Raw genomic sequence first — 5,272 nt, 5'->3', positions numbered from 1 at the left:
ACGAGGCGCGACCAATTGTCTAAGAGCTCGCTGCCCCCCTCCCTTTCTCGTTTTCTTTATTTTGGCTCGCGGAGCCAGCATTCGAAGCTTTGAGCATCCGGCGCTAATGACCGAGCAAATGGATTCGGGGCTTCGTCGGGTCATGAGGCGCATTGTTCCAAGTCCAAACCCCGGTTTTCATCCAGCTGCCCTCCTTCTCCCCCTCCCCCTTTCCAACCTTTGCCCATTTTCTTTCAACGAGGTTTTCCAGCCGTAGCTGACATTTCCATTGCGAAGTTTCGATTTTTCCGCTCCTTGTCGAAGCGTATCGCTACAACCATTCAGACCGCGCTCGGCGATCGACGAAACAGCGCTTCAAGCGTGAAAAGTGCGCGAGTGTCAAATTTAGCATATCATGCGTATATTGAAAGTGCAACTTCCTGCTCTCTTCTGACAATAATGTATTGCGCTTTATTCTATTGTTGCGATTAATTTCGTTACTTTTCGTATTGTATGCATCGCTGCGACTGCCATTTATTCGATGATCAAAAGCTTGCACGAGGATGGCCGTTTCGTTTTTCCGTGCGCTGCAGTCAAAGACTAAAATGCCTTTCCCATCAATTCGGCGCGATTGGAAGGCAGAACAGGGGATGATCCACAACCGCGGCTTCATGCGTCTGCGATGAAATCCGAAAAAGCGTTGCTGCGTCTCTTGGAATGCTCCTACCTATGCGACCACTTGCTACTTAAAGACCAATGTATGCGCCCATTTCATATTTCTTTTCTCTCTGTTTCATCTTTTACTGCAGCGTGGTTGACCGCTCTTCCTTTCTCTTAAGACCGATTTCTCTCTCCCCTGTTAGTGGACACACCACTGTGGACCAGTGGCGCGCCTTTCTGTTTCGGATGGCGGGCCATCGTGGCCCCTTAACGATGGGGCTAGAGTAGTGGAAATCATACTCGTGTGCTAAGGCTTATGAACAGACTACGGCACTCCATTTGGTCAAAATTATCCCGGAGGCACGACAAATCGGTCCTGTAGATTTCCTTTCTTCTCGTTCATTACGTAGTGAGCGTCACGAATCCGGCAGCTTTGATGCTCATCGGGTGCTTGATGCTTTGATGCTTTGATGCTCATCATCAACTGCGCACATATTTAGTGGAAGATGTTTCACGTGAAACAGCGGCGTTTCTCGGAGAGCAAGGTCCGCAGTTGAAGGAAAATTCGTTCGACCAAGGGGAGCATTTTCCCTAACTTTAGGGCTTCAATATAGTCAGCATTTTTTCTTTGTGATTTTTCTACTTTTAACTGTATTAAAAAAAGATGTGGGTATCTGCTATACAGGGCGGGCTACTCTTCTTTGCTTAATTTATAAACGTGCTGAAGAAGTATTTACACAACGAATGTATAGAAAAAAATATTGATATGGTAAGAGAGCGACGATGGCGCGCTAATACAACACCGGCCATTGAAAGCCTCATAATATTAGGAAGCTCATAGATGCGTGCCCATGCGCACCTTGCACATAATTTGTCGTATAAAGAGAAGCATTCCTTGAGAACCTTCCCAAGCTTTGCTGATCGTGGTTATCCTGTCTTACAGCTCAACACAGTATATTATACTCATAAAGAATTCGTTTATACACTCGTATATAGGAGGGTGATGGGGGGTGGCGCACATCTACAGTTGTTCCAGTGACCCGTTTTGTCCTCTGTGAAATTAGGCAGTTAAACAGCAAGTGGTACCTCAATATCCACATTGAAACAAAAAAAAAATGGCTGTGGCTTAGGTAAAGTTAAGCCCAGGATGCGAAGCATACTAGCCTTTATTTTAGTTGTTGAACCACTGTTTAGCTTGGTGAACTGCTGTTGCTTGGCTATATTTGGTTCGGCTAGACGAAGAAACAACTCATGCGTTACTCTGCTTCGCCTTGGACGCCCCGCATTGGACGCGGTGAGCGTCGAGCAACGCAGCGTTCGGCGCGGCAACGATGTGTGCGCCTGAGCAAGCGACGCACGCCTGAGCCTTAGAGAGAGAGAGAGAAAGAAACAACTTTATTGAGCCGAGCTCGACATCTTCTTAGACGCCGTCGATGGAAGTGGTTCCCTCTTCACGGGACCCATATGCTTCCCTAGCCGCCTGGCCCCTGGAGATCAGGACGAGCTGGTCTTCCAGGGCGGTGCTGGTTAGCAAGGTCTCCCATCGCTCGGTAAGGGTGGATGAGGCATGGGGTAGAGTAGCGGGGCAGTTAAGAGGTGGGGGGATCGCCTTGATGAAATTGCATACTCCAATGACGTGTTGGAGCGTGCCTAAATGAGTTTTGCAGAAGTTACAATTCTTCTCGAACCTTTCCGGGTACATCTTGTTTTGAAGGTAAGGGTGCGGGAAGGATCCTGCCTGTATTTGCCTGTAGATCGCTTGCTGTTCTCTGCTAAGCGATTTGTGAGGATCGGGGTAACGGTGCCTCTCCGTCTTATAATGGTTCGTAATGTCTCTGTAACTAAATATGGACTGTGGCTCACCTTCCTCAACCCGGTGTTCCATCTCTCGGGCGAACTGGTGGGCAAGTTCGTTGCCCTCCAGCCCAGAGTGAGCCGGTGTCCATATTAACTCAACTTTCCTTTCAGGTACGTCGCGTTTACTTTGGAGAATATCTAGTGCCGCAAGAGACACCCACCCCTTCCTGTAGTTGTTATACGCCTTTTGCGAGTCGGTGACAATTCTTCCCACCTTGGGCTGCGCGAGTGCTAGCGCTATAGCGGCCTCTTCTGCCACCTCTGGAAAAGACGTCTTGATGGAGGCGCAGGTTACGAGCACATCCGGCGTCGTAACTGCCAGCGTTGCTTTCGATGAAAACTTGGGTAAGGAAGCGTCTGTGAAGAGACTGACCCCCTCTTCCTCTTCTACTATTTGACCCAAAGTCTCCGTCAAGGCCGCTATACGAGCTGCTCTGCGGCCGTCGTTACGACCCGACCTCATGTTTCTAGGCAGTGGCTTACTGTGGATTTTATGCACCCACAACCTGGGTAACGGCCCCGTTTCCTTCCGCTCTGCCTCTTGCCAGCCCAACTTGGCAAGAACGCGACGTCCCGCCGACGTCTGACTGAGCCGAACTCTTTGATTAGATAGATGAGCTTCTATTAGCTCTTCGACGACGTTGTGCTTGGCCATGCCGAGAAGCTTGTCGGTCGAAGAATGCTTCGGAATGCCCAGCGCCATCTTGGTTGCCTTTCGTATAATGACGTTCAACTGGTCCCTGTCTTTTTTCAGTAACTTGAGGTACGGCGCCGCGTAAACGATGCGCGACGTCAAGAAGGCCTGGACGAGCGTCAGTACATCGTCCTCCTTCAATCCCCTTTGTCTGTTTGTGACTCTTCTGATCATGTTCGAAATTTGTTCCGTTGAAACTTTGATTTTGTCGATCGACGCTCCCGCCTTGACATTGTTCTGGAAGATGACACCCAGGATACGTGCTTGCGTGGTTGGTGTTATGGTCGTCCCGTCGATGGTGATGCGTACGTTCTCTTGGTCTCCTTTCTTTCTTCTTGGCTTGATGACGAGTAACTCGGACTTCTGTGGCGAGCAACTGAGGCCGCACGATTTAGCGAACTCGTGCACGGTCTTTGCCACTCTCTGAAGGGTCTCCTCCATCCAACTCTCCGACCCTGCCCTCGACGTCCACACAGTGATATCGTCTGCATAGAGAGCGTGACCTATGCCCTCTATGTCTTGAAGCAAAGTCGGGAGAGGGAGGAGTGCCAGGTTGAAGAGAAGCGGCGAAAGAACCGATCCTTGCGGAGTGCCTCTGCCTCCCAGGGCTATCGGTTCCGACTTCTCCTCTCCAATTTTGATGGTTGCCGTTCTATTGGTTAAGAAATCCTGCACATATTTGAATGTCTGCTTTTCGCATCCCGTTTGGTGCAGGTTACGAAGAATACTTTCGTGTGTGACGTTATCGAAGGCCCCCTTGAGATCGAGCGCCAGGATAGCTCTTGGCGTAGGGGTCTTCACTTGCTTGATAACCAGCTCGTGTCTTGGTGCTCGTGCAGCACCAAGACGTCTTGCGTGCTCAGGTGCCTCCGGAATCCGTACATGGTCGGTGGCATCTGATCAGTGACATCCAAATGTCTCTGAAGTCTCTTGAACACCATACGCTCGACCACCTTCCCTACACATGACGTGAGTGAGATGGGGCGTAGATTGTCGACGTGGGGTGCTTTCCCCGGCTTGGGAATGAAATGCACCTCCGCTTCTTTCCATTCTGTTGGTAACGAACCCTTCTCCCAGGACGCGTTGACGAGGTTTAGCAGTTCAGCTCGGCTTTTGTCGCCCATATTTTTTAGCATCTTGTATGTAACGCCGTCAATTCCCGGTGTGCTGCCTTGATTACTTTCATCGATGGCCGCAACCAGCTCCAGTTCGGTGAAGGCTTCGTCCATCTCGACGTTGCTATCGCCTTCATACTCGTGAGTCGGGTTACCGCTCTTCTCGGTCTTGAGGTATTTACTTGTGAGTTCACGAATGAGCTTCTCCCCGTCCCCGTCGTAACTGTTGATCGTTCTTGTGAGGTCTCGGACGCATGCGCTCTTGCTTTTTAATGGATCTATGAGGTGTCGCAACAGCTTCCAAGTCTTCTTCGTAGACAATGTGCCCTGCAGGTCATCACACATCTTCATCCAGTTTTCCCTGCATAGTTGTTCCGCATACTCGGTCACTTGCTTGTTGAGCGCGTGTATACGTCTGCGAAGCTTCTTGTTATGTCTTTGCCTCTTCCACCTTCGAGTAAGACCGTGCCTGGCCGCCCACATGTGACTAAGCCTGCTGTCTACGAAGGGAATTTGCGTGGTAGTAGTAATCTCCTGCGTAAATTTCTTTACAAATTCGCGTTGCTTTTTGGCCCATGCCTCATACGTCTTGGTGTCTTGGTTTTCGTCCTCGCCTTCACTATCTGCGCTTCTACGTAACCGGTCCCAGTCTGTAATGTTGGCTTGACCCAGTTTCACCTTGATGTCCGTCCCACCGAGGGTTACACAAATTATATAGTGATCCGAGCCAAGATTTTCCCCCGTGTTACGCCAAGTTACGTCGAGGTTCCCCCGAACTAGCGTCAGATCAGGTGTGGTGTCTCTGACCGTGCTAGTGCCTGTCCTGGTTGGTACGCCCGGTTCGTTAACCACCTCCATGTCGTGGTCCTCTATAGCTTTAACCAATTGGTTTCCTCTTTTGGACGAATATTTATAACCCCACATCGTGTGGGCGGCGTTAAAATCTCCTAGCACTAAAATCGGTCTT

The sequence above is a fragment of the Dermacentor albipictus genome, chromosome 5 (genome assembly GCF_038994185.2).
Source record: "Dermacentor albipictus isolate Rhodes 1998 colony chromosome 5, USDA_Dalb.pri_finalv2, whole genome shotgun sequence".
Lineage (NCBI taxonomy): Eukaryota > Metazoa > Arthropoda > Arachnida > Ixodida > Ixodidae > Dermacentor > Dermacentor albipictus.
Note: the sequence above shows the minus strand (reverse complement) of the source record.